General features: G+C 40.3%; 1 pseudogene; it reads right to left on the bottom strand.

Annotated features, from left to right (window-relative positions):
• Positions 1-484: 484 nt before the first annotated feature.
• LOC139575074 (NLR family CARD domain-containing protein 3-like) lies at positions 485-21,580 on the bottom strand (annotated as a pseudogene).
• Positions 21,581-21,859: the final 279 nt, after the last annotated feature.

Raw genomic sequence — 21,859 nt, 5'->3', positions numbered from 1 at the left:
CTGGGGACTGAGGGTTATGAGAGAACCCCCACATCACTAGCTTCTCTTTATACAACCTGTCATCTACCCACCTGGGGATCGAGAGTTATGAGAGAACCCCCCCATCACTAGCTTCTCTTTATTCAACCTGCCATCTACCCACCTGGGGACTGAGGGTTATGAGAGAACCCCCCCATCACTAGCTTGCATGTTCTACAGTCTTGTAAAGATAAGGAGAGGATGACTGGGAGGAAGGTTGGCATTTATTGTCATGAATCTTGCCCTGGAGGCAGTTCAGCAAAGTGGTCACTAGCTGGCACAGGCACAAAGTAATAAAATCAGATTTAAATCCTAACCTTAACCCCAACCACACTGCTAATCCTTCCCTTAAATTAAGACCATAAAACAACATTATTTTCCACAGCCACTTTTGACTTTGCAGCTGGCATATCTAGAGGAAATTGCACAGTTCTGCCTCCAGGTCAAGATTCATGACAAACATCAACCTGCTACTGACAGAGGCAATGTAAAGTCAATAACGAAATTGTTTTCACAATTAACATGCCTTTTCTTGTTTCAAGTATGTTTTATTATGAAAAGTACAATATATCCTTGAATAGTTGTATAACTATGGAGCATATGTCCATATATAATTGTATAATTTGTTTTTCAACATAAAAGACATACAACAAATTTTAACAGTGTTATTGTAAGAGTTTAAAAATTTAACAGAGGATACATCTAAAACCGTATAAAACAAGTGCCCGTGCACGGTTAGTTTTTCATGAAGGTCTTGTGTCAAGATGCTCACAATTATAGGAATATGTGTGTGTGTGTCTAGTGTGTCCAGTGTGTGTGTGTCCAGTATGTGTGTGTGTCCAGTGTGTGTGTGTGTGTGTGTGTGTGTGAATGTGTGTGAATGTGTGTCCAGTGTGTGTGTCCAGTGGGTGTGTGTGTGTGTGTGTATCCAGTGTGTGTGTGTCCAGTGTGTATGTGTGTGTGTCCAGTATGTGTGTGTGTGTCCAGTGTGTGTATCCAGTGTGAGTCCAGCGTGTGTGTGTGTCCCCAGTGTGTGTTCATTGTGTGTGTGTGTCCAGTGTGTGTCAAATTCAACCTTTATTTAACTAGGCAAGTCAGTTAAGAACAAATTCTTATTTACAAAGACAGCCTTGGAACAATGGGTTAACTGCCTTGTTCAGGGTAAGAATGACAGATTTGTACCTTGTCAGCTCGGAGAATCAATCTTGCAACCTTTCGGTTACTAGTCCAACGCTTTAACCACTAGGCTACCCTGCCGTGAGTGTATGTATGTGTGTGTGTGTGTCCAGTGTGTGTGTGTGTGTGTTCAGTGTGTAAGTGTGTTCAGTGTGTGTGTGTATTCAGTGTGGGTGTGTCCAGTGTGTGTGTGTGTGTTTTCAGTGGGTGTGTGTGTGTTAAGTGTGTGTGTGTATTCAGTGTGTTTGTATCCAGTGTGTGTGTGTGTGTGTGTGTGTGTGTGTGTGTGTGTGTGTGTGTGTGTGTGTGTGTGTGTGTGTGTGTGTGTGTGTCCAGTGTGTGTGTGTGTGTGTGTGTGTGTGTGTGTGTGTGTGTGAGTCCAGTATGTGTGTGTGTGACAGATTATTATTTCAGGGACACTGAGGAGTCTTCAAACCAAACCCCAAAAACTGGATAGAGGGGCTCAGTGAATGTGGAGGTGAATGTGATCAGGTGGGTCAGTGTGTCAGAGGAGGGTCTATAGAAGGACAGAGTGCCGGCTGTCCAGTCCAGATACACACCTACTCTGTGGGAGCAGGAGGAGGGGACGTCTATGGTAGGGGAGTTATTATTGTGCCAGGCAATGTAACTGTTGTCAGAGCAGAACAGACACCAGGACTTGTCGTTGGATCCAAGACAACAGTCCTTACCCCATCCTCTCCTGTTGATTCCTTTATATGCCACTCCTATCCCAGCGCTTATCCCACTCCACTCTACCTCCCAGTAACAGCGCCCAGTCAGACCCTCTCTACATAGCACCTGTTTACAGTCCTCAAATCTCTCTGGGTGATCAGGATACGGCTGCTCCTCTCTCCTACATGTCACCTTTCTGTTCTCCTCAGACAGAGAGAGGAGTCTGTTTACTGTGTTTAGGTCCAGTGTGAGATCACAGACATCTGACGGATGAAACCAGACACAATATTAGAAATCATCATCATTCACATTAGAATGTTAACTCACTTTTCACAAAATCATTTAATGTAGATGTTTCTAGGTATCAAAAGGAGAAGTTAAGGTAACTTGAGACTTGTTGAATGATCATATGTTATACTGTATGGTAATATACAACACACTTATTCCCATTAATTACACACACACACACACCCACACACCCACACACCCACACGCACACGCACACGCACACGCACACGCACACACACACACACACACACACACACACACACACACACACACACACACACACACACACACACACACACACACACACACACACACACATTGTCAAAGAAACTCTTTGTAAACCTTGGTGTCCCTGATTTCTGCTTCTGTAGAACTACAGCTGATATTTAATATGACCAAGTAAGTAATGATGGTGGTCTTTGACTTTGACTTAACTTGAATTAAGACTTATTCTTAGTCATATACTTCACAGCAGTCAACACTCACATTTTCTAAGCCCAGGTTTCATTGTGTACTCTCCACCATGTTCCACACTATAGCGGTAAGCAGAAGAACAGACAGTCATTGAGGGATACACCTGAACTCTCACTCACACACACAGACACACACACACTCACACACACACACAAACATCATATAACTTTGTGCAAGTCGTGGTAAAAATGTTCGTCTTAACTAGCCTGATAAGTCAAACATGTCTGATATGAACATTGACATAAACCCTCTACATACTTGAGTTTCTCCAGTCTGCAGTGTGGATCCTCCAGTCCAGCAGAGAGCAGTCTGACTCCTGAGTCTCCTGGGTGATTGTGGCTCAGGTCCAGCTCTCTCAGGTGTGAGGGGTTTGACCTCAGAGCTGAGACCAGAGAAGCACAGCCTTCCTCTGTGACTAGACAGCCTGACAGCCTGCAAAGAGTCATATCATATTAAAATCACACTGCTGTTCTTTGGTGGTGAAAATAGTGGCAGTATATTTTTTTAAACATATTCAGATACATCAGTGTCCTGAAACCTGCCATATCTATTCATAAATGAATGTACCATCATTAGGAATTACAAATTACCAAAGTATTTCTTGTAAAGAGAAAAATGTATAGTACAAATATTTGAGTAGACTGACCAGACCAGTTTAAAAAGCGGTATCAGTCAAAAGACAGACAGTTAGGTATCAGATTTACATTGTATTGAGTGTAACATTTTAAATGTGGGTCTACACTCCAACATTTTGAATTTTAGATCAAGTGTTTCATATGAGGTGACAGTATATAATGTCACCTAATATTTGAGGTTATTTTCATACATATCTGTTTCAACATTAAGAAAAATAAAAGCACTTTATGGATCTAGTCCCCCTATTTGAAGAAGTCATAAGTATTCTGACCAATTAACTTATAGTGTATTAAAGTAGTTAAAAGTTTAGTATTTGGTCCCATATTCTTTGAACTCAATGACTACATCAAGCCTGTGACGGCCATGATTGCGAAAGATCATGAACGAATCCTGAATAATAATGAATGAGAAAGTTACAAACTTAACATATTAACCTCTCACCTTTAACCTCAAATAAAAGGTAACATTCTGTACTGTCACCTAATATGAAACATTCTATCTCAAATCCAACATGCCGGAGCATAGCACCACATTTAAAACTGTAAGCTTCACTGTCCAAACACATATGGTGTGGACTATGTGTGCCTGGTAAACACATGTGGATCTGGTGAGCAGTTATCACTTGTTGACCAACTACATTAATACTGACCTCAGAGTCTCCAGTTTACAGTGGGGATTCCACAGTCCAGCAGAGAGCAGCTTCACTCCTGAATCCTTCAGGTCATTGTTACTAAGATCCAGCTCTCTCAGGTGTGAGGGGGTTGAACTGAGAACTGAGGCCAACACTTTACAGGATGTGTCTGTGAGTTTACAGCCAGTGAGTCTGCCAACACAGAAGAAATACAATGACAGACAGGTTGTATTGAAATGTTATGCTTAGCTTTCTCTGCTTACACTGTAACCTGTGCACAAATAATGTGTTGGGTTTGACCTCAGAGCTGAGACCAGAGAAGCACAGCCTTCCTCTGTGACTCCACAGCCTGACAGCCTGACAAAGAGATCATCATTACTTCACAAATACACTGTTAGTTGAACGGGTAGTGAAGGACAATGGCAGAAGCATTTGGTACATTCTCTAAAAACAACATATTGATTCACCTTCCGTCTCCTAGAATTGTATGGTCATATTGTTATACTAATGTGAAAATCAATGCATTTATTCAATATGTTATTCAATATAATATTATATACATATTATAATACATATTGTTCTCTAAACTGAATATTTCTTCATGATGATTAGTTGTTACATGTCATTTTATTTACTCACAGAGCAGCTCTGGAGGCTTTGACCACTGGCAGCAGCCTCAGAAGTCCTTCCTCTGATCTGGCGTATTTCTTCAGGTCAAACACATCCAGCTCCTTTTCTGAAGTCAGCAACACAAAGACCAGAGCTGACCACTGTGCAGGTGACAGTTTTGGTTTTGAGAGACTTCCTGAGCTCAGGTAGCTTTGGATCTCCTCCACTAGAGAATGATCATTCAGTTCATTCAGACAGTGGAACAGATTGATGCTCCTCTCTGGAGAGGGATTCTCCCTGATCTTCTTCTTGATGTACTTGACTGTGTCTTCATGGCTCTGTGAGCTGCTTCTTGTCTTTGTCAGTAGACCTCGTAAGTGCTTCTGATTGGACTCCAGTGAAAGGCCCAGAAGGAAGCGGAGGAAAAGGTCCAAGTTTCCCGTCTCACTTTGTAAGGCTTTATCCACAGCACTCTTGTAGAAAGTAACTTCAGGCTTGTTGCTCGTTTGCAGTTTGTCAATTAGATTCTCATTGTTGTTGATGAATGAGAGAAACACATATACAGCAGCCAGAAACTCCTGAATGCTCAGATGAACAAAGCAGTACACCTTGTCCTGGTACAGCACACAATCCTCTTTAAAGAGCTGTGTGCACAATCCTGAGTACACTGAGGCTTCATTGACATCAATGCCAGCTTCTTTCAGGTCTTCTTCATAGAATATCAGATTGCCATTCACAAGCTGTTGAAAAGCCAGTTTTCCCAGTGACAGAATGCTCTCTTTATTCCAGTCTGGACCTGTCTCTTCTTTCCCAAGATACTTTTCATTCTTCTGTTTGGTATGAAACACCACAAGGTGTGTGTACATCTCAGTCAGAGTCTTGGGCATCTCTTCTCTCTTATGTTTCAGCATGTGTTCCAAGGACTGTTGCAGAAATCCAACAGAAGACTGGAATGTGGCACATGATGTGGAGGCTCCTTGATGTCTTTATGTGTGAGATGATTCTGTGGGCCAGGTCCTTATCACTGAATCTCTTCCTGAAGTACTCCTCCTTCTGTGGGTCATTGAACCCTCGTACCTCTGTTACCTGGTCAACACACCCTGAAGGGATCTTATTGGCTGCTGCAGGTCGGGTAGTTATCCAGATGAGAGCAGAGGGAAGCAGATTTCCCTTGATGAGATTTGTCAGCAGAACATCCACTGAGGTTGCCTCTGTGACATCCCAACAAATCTTGTTCTTCTGGAAGTCTAGGGGCAGTCGGCATTCATCCAGACCATCAAAGATGAACAGAACTTTGTACTTGTTGTAGATGGAGATTCCTGATTGTTTGGTTTCCATCGAGAAGTAATGGAGAAGTTCAATGAAAGTGTGTTTGTCCTCTTTCATCAAATTTAGCTCCCGAAAAGGAAATTAAAACACAAATTGGACATCCTGATTTGCTTTTCCTTCAGCCCAGTCCAGAATGAACTTCTGCACAGAGACTGTTTTTCCAATGCCAGCGACTCCCTTTGTCAGCACAGTCCTGATACGTTTGTTTTGTCCAGTTAAGGTTTTGAAGATGTTGTTACATTTGATTGCAGTCTCTGGTCTTGCTTGTTTCCTGGTTGTTGTCTCAATCTGTCTCAGCTCATGTTCATTATTGACCTCTCCTGTTCCACCCTCTGTGATGTAGAGCTCTGTGTAGATCTTATTGAGAAGTGTTGGGTTTCCTTGTTTAGCAATCCCCTCAAATACACATTGAAACTTCTTCTTTAGATTCAATTTGAGTTCACGTTGGCAAATCACAGCAAGCTCATCTGAATCTAGAAATAACACAGAAGATATTAATATTACGTCTGTTTTAATGCCTACAGTATTGTAGGACTGTTATAAAGTTTTACATTATAATAATTTATTCTTTTAACTGAATGTATAAATGTGTAAATGTTTTCTCAATGCATTACAGACCGGTGTGACTGATTCCTATTATTATTGGTATTATTGATGATATTATTAATGTTGTCTCCCTCTCTCTCTAAATTAACTTCTTATCAATATGGGGGGCGCTGTTTCCACTTTGTAAAAAATCGTGCCCAAATTAAACTGCCTCGTACTCTATTCTAGATCGTACAATATGCATATTATTATTACTATTGGATAGAAAACACTCTCAAGTTTCTAAAACCGTTTGAATTATATCTGTGAGTAAAACAGAACTCATTTTGCAGCAAACTTCCTGACAGGAAGTGAAAAATCTGAAATCGAGGCTCTGTTCCAGGGCCTTCCTATTCAATTGCTTGAAATCTATGGATATACATGCACTTCATACGCCTTCCACTAGATGTCAACAAGCAGTGGGAGGTGGAATGGGGTGTCTAGCTTGATCTGAGGTCGAACAAGAGCTCTTGGAATGACGTGACCACAATTTCCTTTGTCTACCAAGGCGCGGGAAGGACATCAGCATTGGCTTCTGAAAAGCGTTCGGTATAGACGGCTAATATCTCCGGCTTATCAGATTATTCAACGTTTATCGGGAGTTTTGGAGTTTTCCGTTCTCTGTGTTAGGTGAAGATGGACATCTTCGCGCCACTTGGCTAGCTAAGGTTTGCTAATTCGACAGGAGAAGAGGACATTCTAAAACCAAACAACGATTTATTCTGGACAAAGGACTCCTTGTACCAGATTCTGATGGAAGCTCAGCAAAAGTAAGAACAATTTATGATGTTATTTCGTATTTCTGTGGAAAATGTTTAGTCCTATTTTCCTTCCTTTTTGTGTGCGCTGTCTCGTTATAACGTAAGCTGTTTGTTATGGTAAAGTTATTTTTAAAAATCTAACACGGCGATTGCATTAAGAACTAGTGTATCTTTCATTTGCTGTCCAACATGTATTTTTTAGTAAAGTTTATGATGAGTTCTTTGATTAGATTAGGTGACTGTCCAAAATATCTGGGTAGCAATGAAAGGTTAATCACCACAACACATCCCTGCTGCAACTTGATGAGGTCACTAGGTGTTGTGTTAAGACTGCTACAATATCATTGGGTTACACAGCTATTTTAGCTGTACTTTAGCTACAGCTTTTAAATGTTATAAAACAGAATTCCACATGAGGCAGACAGGTCTTACATTTCTCCAGTGTGTCAGCAAGCTCCTTCTGGTTCATTTTCCTCAGGACGTGCAGTGTGATCTTCAGAGCCCCCTCTCTGGCACTGCTCTCCTGCTTCTCATCTTCAGCATCCACCACTTCCTTATCCTGCTTCTGACTCTCAAAGCCTTCTGGGAGTTCTGGACTAAGAATCCTCTTGAACATCTTCAGCTCGTTCTTCACAAATGACATAATATTCTCTTCAAGCAACTGAAAAAAATCAAGTAAATAAGTTAAGCAAGAGAAGAAATGCTTTCTCATTAACACATTAATGAATGATTGACAGATCAACTTTACTTGATGTTAACAAAAACAAATGTACATAACAGGACCACATACACTGAATATGGAGGCCAGGTCTGTTTGATGACTCTGGGAAGACTGACCACTGAGAATCTCTGATCTCTCCTGTTGGTTTCTGTGGACAAAACATGAGATTACATCTCCTCATCCAGGGAGTGCGCGTGCACACACACACACACACACACACACACACACACACACACACACACACACACACACACACACACACACACACACACACACACACACACACACACACACACACACACACACACACACACACACACACACACACACACACACACACACACACACACACACACACACACACACACACACACACACACACACACACAGGGAGGGAATGTTGTGTTTGTTTAATAGTGTTTTAGGACTATGAAAAAGGACAAAAGGATTAGCCTATGTATTATTAAAACAACAAAAAGAAATGGGAAAATGGGAGAGGAGAAATGACTAGAGACAGTGTTGTTTAACTCACTGACCATGACCCATGAGTTCTTCTTACCTTTGTTCAGTAGAAAAGTCTCCCTCTCTAAACACTATAGGTTCACGCATAGACTTGTCACTCTTCATGGACACACAGCTGAGTACAGGGGAGGCTGGTCTCTCCTGCTTGATTGGGCTTCAACACAACAGAGACAAACATTACATCTCTCATCTACTCTGAGCTCAGATGGGGAAACATAAGAAGAGTTTCATTCCAAAACGCTACATATACATTTTCAGATATGTTCGTAAATTAGCTTCTATTGTTTAAAGAAATGATGAATGAGATTGGTGTGTTCTTTCACTATCTAATCATGGTATGGGATTCTTCAATGACATACATGTATTTGTTTATAATCTATCAATTGATGGTTTCATTTTCAGAGAGACAAAAAATAATGTTTTTTTCCTAAATGTTATATACAGTTGAAGTTGGAAATTTACATACACTTAGGTTGGAGTCATTAAAAATCGTTTTTCAACCACTCCACAAATTTCTTGTTAACCTTTCATTGCTACCCATCCCGGATCCGAGAGCATCCTCATCAAAAAAGCTGACTAGCATAGCCTAGCCTAACGCGACAGGGATATCATATAATATAATTTTCATGAAATCACAAGTCCAATACAGCAAATGAAAGATAAAAATATTGTGAATCCAGCCATCATTTCCGATTTTTAAAATGTTTTACAGCGAAAACACAATATATATTTCTATTAGCTAACCACAATAGCAAAAGACTCAACCGCATATTTTCACAATTTTTCTACCGCATAGGTAGCTGTCACAAAACCGACCAAATAGAGATATAATTAGTCACTAACCAAGAAACAACTTCATCAGATGACAGTCTTATAACATGTTATACAATAAATGTATGTTTTGTTCGAAAATGTGCATATTTGAGGTATAAATCATAGTTTTACATTGCAGCTACCATCAAAAATATCACCAAAGCAGCCAGAATAATTACAGAGAGCAACGTGAAATACCTAAATACTCATCATAAAACATTTATGACAAATACATGGTGTACAGCAAATGAAAGATAAACATCTTGTGAATCCAGCCAATATTTCCGAATTTTTAAGTGTTTTACAGCGAAAACACAATATAGCATTATTAGCTTACCACAATAGCCAAACACACAAATGCATTTATTAGCAGCAAAAGGTAGCGATCGCAAAAACCAGCAAAAGATATACAATTAATCACTAACCTTGACCAACTTCATCAGATGACAGTCTTATAACATCAGGTTATACAATACACTTATGTTTTGTTCGAAAATGTGCATATTTAGAGCTGCAAACCGTGGTTATACATTGTGAATATGTAGCATCGATTCACCAAATTGTCCGGAGCTATTTTGGACACTCACCTAATCTGACCAAAGAACTCATCATAAACTTTACTAAAAAATACATGTTGGACAGCAAATGAAAGATACACTAGTTCTTAATGCAACTGCCGTGTTAGATTTTTAAAAATAACTTTACCATAACAAACAGCTTACGTTATAGCGAGACAGCGCCCGCAAAAAGGGCGGATAATAGGACTAAACATTTTCCACAGAAATACGAAATAACATCATAAATTGTTCTTACTTTTGCTGAGCTTCCATCAGAATCTTGTACAAGGAGTCCTTTGTCCAGAATAAATCGTTGTTTGGTTTTAGAATGTCCTCTTCTCCTGTCGAATTAGCAAACCTTAGCTAGCCAAGTGGCGCGAAGATGTCCATCTTCACCTAACACAGAGAACGGAAAACTCCAAAACTCCCGATAAACGTTGAATAATCTGATAAGCCGGAGATATTAGCCGTGTATACCGAACGCTTATCATAAGACAATATGGAGGTACTTCCCGCGCACTGGTAGACAAAGTAAATTCTGGACACGTCATTCCAAGAGCTCTTGTTCGACCTCAGATCAAGCTAGACACCCCATTCCACCTTCCACTGCCTGTTGACATCTAGTGGAAGGCGTATGCAGTGCATGCATATCCATAAATATAAGGCAATTCAATAGGCAGGCCCTGGAACAGAGCATCGTTTTCAGATTTTTCACTTCCTGTCTGGAAGTTTGCTGCAAAATGAGTTCTGTTTTACTCACAGGTATAATTCAAACAGTTTTAGAAACTTGAGAGTGTTTTCTATCCAATAGTAATAATAATATGCATATTGTATGATCTAGAATAGAGTACGAGGCAGTTTAATTTGGGCACGATTTTTTCCAAAGTGGAAACAGCGCCCCCATATTGACAAGAAGTTTTAACAAACTATAGTTTTGGCAAGTTGGTTACTTTGTGCATGACACTATCTACTATCTACTGTGACTATCTACTTTGTGCATGACACAAGTAATTTTTCCAACAATTGTTTACAGATAGGTTATTTCACTTATAATTCACTGTATCACAATTCCAGTGGGTCAGAAGTTTACATTTACTAAGTTGACTGTGCATTTACACAGCTTCAGAAGCTTCTGATTGGATAATTGACATTGTTTGAGTCAATTGGAGGTGTACCTGTGGATGTATTTCAAGGCCTACCTTCAAACTCAGTGCCTCTCTGCTTGTCATCATGGGAAAATCAAAAGAAATCAGCCAGACCTCAGAAAAATTTCTAGACCTCCACAAGACCTCCACAAGTGGTTCATCCTTGGGAGCAATTTCCAAACGCCTGAAGGTACCACGTTCATCTGTACAAACAATAGTACGCAAGTATAAACACCATGCGACATCGCAGCCGTCATACCGCTCAGGAAGGAGACGCGTTCTGTCTCCTAGAGATGAACGTGCTTTGGTACATTTTTACAAATGTAACCTTTATTTAACTAGGCAAGTCAGTTAAGAACAACTTTGTATTTACTTTAATTTATTTTATTTGCCTATCAGGGAACAGTGGGTTAACTCAGTGGAAGAAAGACATATTTTTTTACCTTGTCAGCTCAGAAATTCGATCCAGATCCTTTCGGTTACTGGCCAAATGCTCTAACCACTAGGCTACCTGCCTAGTGGTTTGTTCAGGCATTCTTGAGTCTGAAGCAGATATACACCTTTTAAACTGATTAATATCGTGATAATTATCGTTATCGAATGAACAAATATATAGATATCGTAATAATTTATTTGCCATATCGCCCAGCCCTACTGTTTGACCATCTTTATGTTTGGAGTAAAATTGGGGAGGCTTGCAAGCCGGAGAACCTCATCCCAACCCTGAAGCACAGGGGTGGCAGCATCATGTTGTGGGGGTGCGTTGCTGCAGGAGGGACTGGTGCACTTCATAAAACAGATGGCATCATGAGGAGAAAAATTATGTGAATATATTGAAGCAAGATCTTTTGCTTGGTCGCAATGGGTCTTCCAAATGGACAATGACCCAAAGCATACTTCCAAAGTTGTGGCAAAATGACTTAAGGACAACAAAGTCAAGGTATTGGAGTGGCCATCACAATGCCCTGACCTCAATCCTATGGAAAATGTGTTGGCAGAACTGAAAAAGCGTGTGCGAGCAAGGATGCCTGCAAAGCTGACTCAGTTACACCAGCCCTGTCGGGAGGAATGGGCCAAAATTCACCCAACTTATTGTGGGAAGCTTGTGGAAGGCTACCTGAAACATATGACCCAAGTTAAACAATTTAAAGGCAATGCTGCCAAATACTAATTGAGTGTTTGTAAACTTCTGACCCACTGGGAATGTGATGAAAGAAATAAAAGCTGAAATAAATAATTCTCTCTACTATTATTCTGACATTTCACATTCTTAAATAAAGTGGTGATCCTAACTGACCTAAGACAGGGATTTGTTACTTGGATTAAATCTCAGGAATTGTGAAAAATTGAGTTTAAATGTATTTGGCTAAGGTGTATGTAAACGTCCGACTTCAACTGTATCTACCTCACTCTCAGAGAAATAAGTAGTACTGCTAGGTTTTACACAGCCAAATGTGACCGACCGGCTCTATTCCGTCTTATGTAGCAACATTTGCAATGGTGTTTTTTACATTGGATAATAGTAGAGACTCAGGGCTAGAAAATAGTATATCATACACTACAGTTGAGATACAATGGGAAAGTAATTCTGATTTGAAGGATGATAAACTTGTAACCTCACTTTTGAGAAAATGTCCTTTGAATATTTGGTACCTACAGGAAAAATATTTGTCTACAGTGCTGGTACTTTGGCAGATAATGTCACCCATCTAAATAAATAGTTTAAAATATATATTTATATTTACATATACGTATATATATATATATATATAATTAACTAAATGTAAGGTTTTTTAGTTTATCAGTTTACATTTTTGTTATGCTCTAAATTGTTATTTTATGGTTGTAAGTGGTAAAATGAACTAGAACATTTCATATTTTGCAATTCTGAGTAATTACTACTTTAGTAAAGAATTACACATTATTCAGTACTACTGCAGTTGCTACACAATTCCAATAGATGGCGGCATAAGACCACAAATGAAAGTTCAGAAGATTAGTTTAGTTTCTCCCTGGATACACCACCACTCCCCCCCACAGGAAAACTCCTGTATGCTTTTTTCTGTCCCTTTCCACACTGCTACCGCAAGAGGAAGGTCTGAAAAAGCATTTAACAGATTACTGTGAAGTAATATAATGATGATTCATGTTCATTATTACCTGTTTTTATGCTCATGTTTTAAAATTATACTATAACGATTATCAATAAGCCTGAACATTCAGTCACCTCTTGTCCCAGAATCCAAGATGGCGTAGCAGTCAGACGTCTCTGTCTTTCGTCTTGTCATGTCCCATGTATATATATTTTCATATATTTTTCTTTGCATATCTTTAAAAAAAAATTCTAAACCTCAACTTCAAAATACTCTCCTGCAACCCGCTTCACCCAATGTGGTGTAGATCTGCTTTTTCTAAAGTATTTTTATTTACCTCGGAACCGGAATCCTCCAACAAAAGCTAGCCAGCTAACTAGCTACTAGCTAGTAGTCAGCTAACCACTGCTAGCGGTCATCAGCTAACCTTTACCTCAGAAAGCTCCCGCCAGTTTGTACAACTCGATTCAAACCAGAGCATACCGGACCTATTTTCTCTCCATATCCCCGGATTCCTACCGCAAGCTCTGAACCTTTTCACCTGGATCATCGCAGCTAGTTGCAATCTGAGTGACTACTCCTGGCTAACGTCTCTGTCCCGAAGCAAGCACCAATTAGCCTGGAGCCAGCCCATGCATCAGCCATTCCTGGGCTACAATACCCAGACCCCTTCTACTGCCGGAACGGGGCACGGAACCCCGCCGATCCTTCACGACTGGACTACCGACGTAATCTGCTTGAGGGGGTACTCAACTGGCACCTACGTCGCGACGTCACCTGAATGCCCATCTGCTAGCCTGCTAGCCGTGTCCCGCTAGCTGTCTAGAGCATATCGAACTGTTAGCTAATAGGCTCATCGGCCAAATTCTAAGGCCACTATACCTATTTTGTAAATTGGCCTGGGGCCCCTTTTACTCAACGAAGCTCTGATTATCCATCACGACTGGAGTACCGACGTAATCTGCCCGAGTTTTTTTTTCCCAACAGGCCCTTCCGTCGCGATGTCCCCTGAATGCCCATCTGCTATCCTGCTACTTGTCTAGAGCATATTTGACTGTTGGCTGAATAGATCCATCGGCAAATTTCTTGGGTCATTATACCTGTTTTGCCAATTGGACTTGGAACCCTCTGCTACTCGGAACCCTACGAATCCATCACGACTGGTCTATTGACATCACCGCACGAGGATGCTAAAACAGACTCTAAGGCCCTTCTGCTAGCTTGCCAGCCCCGGCCTGCAAGCTGTCTGAATCGCCGTGTCTCCAGCCAGCCCAACCACTCACTGGACCCCTATGATCACTCGGATGAGCATGCCTCTCCCTAATACCAATATGCCTTGTCCATTACTGTCCCGGTTAGTGATTATTGTCTTATTTCACTGTAGAGCCTCTAGCCCTGCTCAATATGCCTTAACCAACCATGTTGTTCCACCTCCCACATATGCGGTGACATCACCTGGTTTAAACGTCTCTAGAGACAATATCTCTCTCATCATTACTCAATGCCTATGTTTACCTCCAATGTACTCACGTCCTACCATACCTTTGTCTGTACATTATGCCTTGAATCTATTCTATCGCGCTCAGAAACCTGCTCCTTTTACTCTCTGTTCGAACATACTAGACGACCAGTTGTTATAGCCTTTTGCCGTACCCTTATCTTACTTCTCCTCTGTTCCTCTGGTGATGTAGAGGTTAATCCAGGACCTGCAGTGCCTAGCTCCACTCCTATTCCCTAGGTGCTCACATTTGTTGACTTCTGTAACCGTAAAAGCCTTGGTTTCATGCATGTTAACATTAGAAGCCTCCTCCCTAAGTTTGTTTTATTCACTGCTTTAGCACACTCTGCCAATCCTTGCTTAGGAAGACCACCAAAAACCCAGAAATTTCCATCCCTAACTATAACATTTTCCGCCAAGATAGAACTGCCAAAGGGGGCGGTGTTGCAATCTACTGCAGAGATAGCCTGCAGAGTTCTGTCTTAATATCCAGGTCTGTACCCAACACAATTCGAGCTTCTACTTTTAAAAATCCACCTTTCCAGAAACAAGTCTCTCACCGTTGCCGCTTGCTATAGACCACCCTCTGCCCCCAGCTGTGCCATGGACACCATATGTGAATTGATTGCCCCCCATCTATCTTCTGAGCTCATGCTGCTAAGTGACCTAAACTGGGACATGCTTAACACCCCGGCCATCCTACAATCTAAGTTTGATGCCCTCAATCTCACACAAATTATCAATGAATCTACCAGATACAACCCCAAATCCGTAATCACGGGCACCCTCATAGATATCATCCTAACCAACTCGCCATCCAAATACACCTCTGCTGTTTTAAACCAAGACCTCAGCGATCACTGCCTCATTGCCTGCATCCGTAATGGGTCTGCAGTCAAACGATCACCCCTCATCACTGTCGAACGCTCCCTAAAACACTTCAGCGAGCAGGCCTTTCTAATTGACCTGGCTGTGGTATCCTGGAATGATATTGACCTCATCCCGTCAGTAGAAGATGCTTGGTTATTCTTTAAAAGTGCCTTCCTCACCATCTTAAATAAGCATGCTCCATTCAAAATATGTAAAACCAGGAACAGATATAGCCCTTGGTTCACTTCAGACCTGTCTGCCCTTGACCAGCACGAAAACATCCTGTGGCGTACTGCATTAGCATTGAATAGCCCCCGTGATATGCAACTTTTCAGGGCAGTTAGAAAAGCCAAGGCTAGCTTTTTCAAACAGAAATTTTCACCCTGTAGCACAAACTCCAAAAAGTTCTGGGACACTGTAAAGTCCATGGAGAATAAGAGCACCTCCTCCCAGCTGCCAACTGCACTGAGGCTAGGAAACACTGTCACCACCGATAAATCCACTATAATTGAGAACTTCAATAAGCATTTTTCTACAGCTGGCCATGCTTTCCACCTGGCTACCCCTACCCCGGTCAACTGCCCGGCACCACCCACAGCAACTCGCCCAAGCCTCCACCATTTCTCCTTCACCCAAATCCAGATAGCTGATGTTCTGAAAGAGCTGCAAAATCTGGACCCTTACAAATCAGCCGTGCTAGACAACCTGGACCCTCTCTTTCTAAAATGATCTTCCGAAATTGTTGCAACCCCTATTACTATCCTGTTCAACCTCTCTTTCGTATCGTCTGAGATTCCCAAAGATTGGAAAGCTGCCGCGATCATCCCCCTCTTCAAAGGGGGAGACACTCTAGACCCAAACTGCTACACACCTATATCAATCCTACCCTGTCTTTCTAAGGTCTTCGAAAGCCAAGTTAACAAACAGATTCAAATCCCACCGTACCTTCTCCGCTATGCAATCTGGTTTCAGAGCTGATCATGGGTGCACCTCAGCCACGCTCAAGGTCCTACACGATATCATAACCGCCATCGATAAGAGACATTACTGTGCAGCCGTATTCATCGACCTGGCCAAGGCTTTCGACTCTGTCAATCACCACATTCTTGTCGGCAGACTAAACAGCCTTGGCTTCTCAAATGACTGCCTCGCCTGGTTCACCAACTACTTCTCTGATAGAGTTCAGTGTGTCAAATCGGAGGGCCTGTTGTCCGGTCCTCTGGCAGTCTCTATGGGGGTACCACAGGGTTCAATTCTCGGGCCGACTCTCTTCTCTGTATACATCAATGATGTCGCTCTTGCTGCTGGTGATTCTCTGATCCACCTCTACGCAGACGACACCATTCTGCATACATCTGGCCCTTCTTTGGACACTGTGTTAAAACCTTTTTGGGATAGGGGGCAGCATTTTCACATTTGGATGAATAGCATGCCCAGAGTGAACTGCCTCCTACTCTGTCCCAGATGATAATATATGCATATTATTATTAGTATTGGATAGAACACACTCTGACGTTTCTAAACCTGTTTGAATGATGTCTGTGAGTATAACAGAACTCATATGGCAGGCGAAAACCTGAGAAAAATCCAACCTGTAAGTGGGAAATCTGTGGTGTGTTGTTTTTCAAAGCTTGGCCTACCAAATACACAGTGTCTGTGGGGTCAAGTTGCACTTCCTACTGCTTCCACTAGATGTCAACCGTCTTTAGACGGTTGAGTTAGTGGTCTGGCAGAGTGTCTCAGGCTCGTGACGCGCCCCCAGAGTTAGCTCTCGTTCCAGTGCTTTTCTTCAGACAAAGGAATTCTCCGGTTGGAACTTTATTGATGATTTATGTTAAAAACATCCTAAAGATTGATTCTATACATCGTTTGACATGTTTCTACGACCTGTAACGGAACTTTTAGAGTTTTTGTCTGGACGAAGTGCTCGCCCCTCATGAAGATGGATTACTGGGCTGAACACGCTAACAACAAGTGGCTATTTGGACATAAATGATGGACTTTATGGAACAAATCAGTCATTTATTGTCGAACTGGGATTCCTGGGAGTGCCTTCTGATGAAGATCATCAAAGGTAAGTGACTAATTATAGTGTTATTTCTATCCGCCATGTTGGATTCTGTTGATATTTCTTTGGCTGGATTGGGCTCTGAGTGCCTGTCTCAGATTATGCTTTTTCCGTAAAGTTTTTTTGAAATCTGACACAGCAGTTGCATTATGGAGAAGTCTATCTTTAATTCTGTGAATAACACTTGTATATTTTATCAATGTTTATTATGAGTATTTCTGCAAAATCACCGGATGTTTTGGAATCAAAACATTACTGCACGTAACGCGCCAATGTAAACTGAGATTTTTGGATATAAATATGCACATTATCGAATAAAACATACATGTATTGTGTAACATGATGTCCTATGAGTGTCATCTGATGAAGATCATCAAAGGTTAGTGATTAATTGTATCTATATTTCTGCTTTTTGTGACTATCTTTGGCTGGAAAATGGCTGTGTGTTTTTGTGACTTGGCTATGACCTAACATAATCATATGTTGTGCTTTCGCTGTAAATAAAGGAGAGCTCTAGGTGCTCAGATGCAAAAAATGTATTACCAACGTTTCGACAGCCAAACTGTCTTCATCAGGGTATAATCACAGACACTGCGGGATGACTCGTTTATATAGTGTCAAAAGACACAGGTGTCTGTAATCATGGCCAAGAGTGGCCTAATATCATTGGTTAATTCTCAAATATTAAAATGGCATACAAAGAACAGCATACAAACAACAAATGGATAGCATACGATCATGAATTAATTTTAGACTACACAAGCTTACAAACAAAGTCACAATAATCACAAGAATGGCTTCAGATCAAAGTCTACGTTGAGACCGAAGGGAGCAAGGGTCTTTAAGTTAAAGATCCAGGCAGCCTCTCGTTTTAACAATAAATTATCAAGGTCACCCCCTCTCCTAGGTAGGGTGACATGTTCGATGCCAATATAACGCAGAGACGAAATCGAGTGGCCTGCCTCCAAAAACGGGGCCGCAACTGGGTAAGTCAAGTTTTTGCACCTAATGGTGCTACGATATTCTGAGATACATACTTTTAATTTGCGCTTTGTTTTACCCACATAATTGTTACCACAAGGACAAGTTATAAGATAAATAACTGCCTTAGTGGAGCACGTAATAACACCTTTGATTGGGATCGATTTCCCTGTGTAACGATCTTCTACTTCGTCCTCCTCCTCAGACGAGGAGAGGCGAGAAGGATCAGATGACCAATATGCAGCGTGGTAGTTTGACATAATGAATTTATTTAAACAAGACGAAAAACGAACTACACTTGATAATTAACAAAATAACAAAACGACGTAGACAGACCTGGACATAAGAACTTACATACAACGAAGAACGCACGAACAGGTACAGACTACAAACAAACCGAAACAGTCCCGTGTGGCGCGACAAACACAAACACAGGAGACAACCACCCACCACAAACAATGTGAAACCACCTACCTTAATATGGCTCTCAATCAGAGGAAACGTAAACCACCTGCCTCTAATTGAGAACCATATCAGGTCACCCATTCACCAACATAGAACCACATAACATAGACTGCCCACCCAAACTCACGCCCTGACCGAATAACACATACAAAAATAACAGAAAACAGGTCAGGAACGTGACACCAAGATGATGGATGATTGTTGATGGCTGACAGGCAGTTTAATGAACATAAATCAATCTAATTTGCCAACAAAAATAACAGCAAACGACCGTGCAAAACATATTCAGAACTTCTTATGGTTATGGTTAAGAACGTGGCAGAAGAGACATGTTAGTTGTTTGCTGTAACTAATGTACAAAGTTGTATTGTAATGTATTGTAATGTAATGAATTGTATTGTATTGTGAAAAGGTCAGCCAGAGTTGAGGTGTTCCATCGTTCAAACAAAGAGATGCCTCCCTGACCACTCTGTGTGTTTGGATATAATGAAGATCAATTCAGTGAAGAAGAACCTCTAGAGTTATGATCAAAGAACCCTATAAAGGGTTCTATATATATTATATATATACTGTATACTCAGACACTTCCTGACCTCCTATAAAGGGTTCTATATATATGATATATATACTGTATACTCAGACACTTCCTGACCTCCTATAAAGGGTTCTATATATATTCTATATATACTGTATACTCAGACACTTCCTAACCTCCTATAAAGGGTTCTATATATATTATATATATACTGTCTACTCAGACACCTCCTAACCTCCTATAAAGGGTTCTATTTTATTCTATATATACTGTATACTCAGACACTTCCTAACCTCCTATAAAGGGTTCTATATATATTCTATATATACTGTATACTCTGACAGGCTGACCTCCTATAAAGGGTTCTATATATACTGTACACTCAGACACTTCCTAACCTCCTATAAAGGGTTCTATATATATTCTATATATACTGTATACTCAGACACTTCCTGACCTCCTATAAAGGGTTCTATATATATTCTATATATACTGTATACTCAGACACTTCCTATCCTCCTATAAAGGGTTCTATATATATTCTATATATACTGTATACTCAGACACCTCCTAACCTCCTATAAAGGGTTCTATATATATTCTATATATACTGTATACTCAGACACTTCCTATCCTCCTATAAAGGGTTCTATATATATTCTATATATACTGTCTACTCAGACCCTTCCTGACCTCCTATAAAGGGTTCTATATATACTGTATACTCAGACACTTCCTAACCTCCTATAAAGGGTTCTATATATATTCTATATATACTGTATACTCAGACACCTCCTAACCTAATATAAAGGGTTCTATATATACTGTATACTCAGACAGGCTAACCTCCTATAAAGGGTTCTATATATATTATATATTTTCTGTATACTCAGATACTTCCTAACCTCCTATAAAGGGTTCTATATATATTATATATATACTGTATACTCAGACACTTCCTGACCTCCTATAAAGGGTTCTATATATATTCTATATATACTGTATACTCAGACACTTCCTAACCTCCTATAAAGGGTTCTATATATATTCTATATATACTGTATACTCAGACACTTCCTAACCTCCTATAAAGGGTTCTATATATATTATATATTTTCTGTATACTCAGACACTTTCTAACCTCCTATAAAGGGTTCTATATATATTCTACATAGACTGTATACTCAGACACTTCCTAACCTCCTATAAATAGGGTTCTATGTAGAACTTTAGTGGTTCCGTATATTGAGCAAGATATAATCATTTTTGGTTTTAACAGGAGTGAAGTGTGTGTTGATATAACAGATATATTGTCAAAATTCAGCTTGTAACAACGATCAGAATTAATCACAACAACAAGGTTATGATGACATATTAGGCAATAATTAATAGTAGGCTAAATTATTGTGTCATGCAAAAATTCTATAGATAATTTCTGATGAAAAATAACAAATGTGAAAAAATTGTGGATATAGCATTTTAGAAACAAACTCTTTAATAATTCTTAAACAACATTGTCATCTCACCTCTTAGCTTTGGTGTTATGTTCCCGAGAGAGACTCATTTTAGAGGCAGGGCCCCCCTCCTCTCTCTCCCCAGAGAGACTCATTTTAGAGCACTGAAGTCTAAACAGAGATCCAACATGTTGGTTGTGGTTAACACAGTGACAACTAAACAGAGATCCAACATGTTGGTTGTGGTTAACACAGTGACCCCTGAACAGAGATCCAACATGTTGGTTGAGGTTAACACAGTGACAACTAAACAGAGATCCAACATGTTGGTTGTGGTTAACACAGTGACCCCTGAACAGAGATCCAACATGTTGGTTGAGGTTAACACAGTGACAACTAAACAGAGATCCAACATGTTGGTTGTGGTTAACACAGTGACAACTAAACAGAGATCCAGCATGTTGGTTGTGGTTAACACAGTGACCCCTAAACAGAGATCCAGCATGTTGGTTGTGGTTAACACAGTGACAACTAAACAGAGATCCAACATGTTGGTTGTGGTTAACACAGTGACAACTAAACAGAGATCCAACATGTTGGTTGTGGTTAACACAGTGACAACTAAACAGAGATCCAACATGTTGGTTGTGGGTAACACAGTGACAACTAATTATTGATTGTCAATTGTTCTATTTTATTAATTATCTCTTAGAAATCAAACATTTACTAACAGATACATCCAAACAGTCAGGTGATTTAATGCATCACATGAACATGTAGTTGTGACTGATATTTTTCACCTTTTCTCCATTTAGTAGAACTAATAATAATATGAATATGAATAATAATAATAATAGTATTAATAATAATAATATTAATACTATTAATAATAATGATAATAATAATGTCTCACTTTCTCTTTTAATAATTTCTCTCATTCTAGTGTGTTGCTTTGTTC

The sequence above is a fragment of the Salvelinus alpinus genome, chromosome 5, assembly GCF_045679555.1.
Source record: "Salvelinus alpinus chromosome 5, SLU_Salpinus.1, whole genome shotgun sequence".
Lineage (NCBI taxonomy): Eukaryota > Metazoa > Chordata > Actinopteri > Salmoniformes > Salmonidae > Salvelinus > Salvelinus alpinus.
Note: the sequence above shows the minus strand (reverse complement) of the source record. Positions and strands in the feature narration are given on the sequence as shown.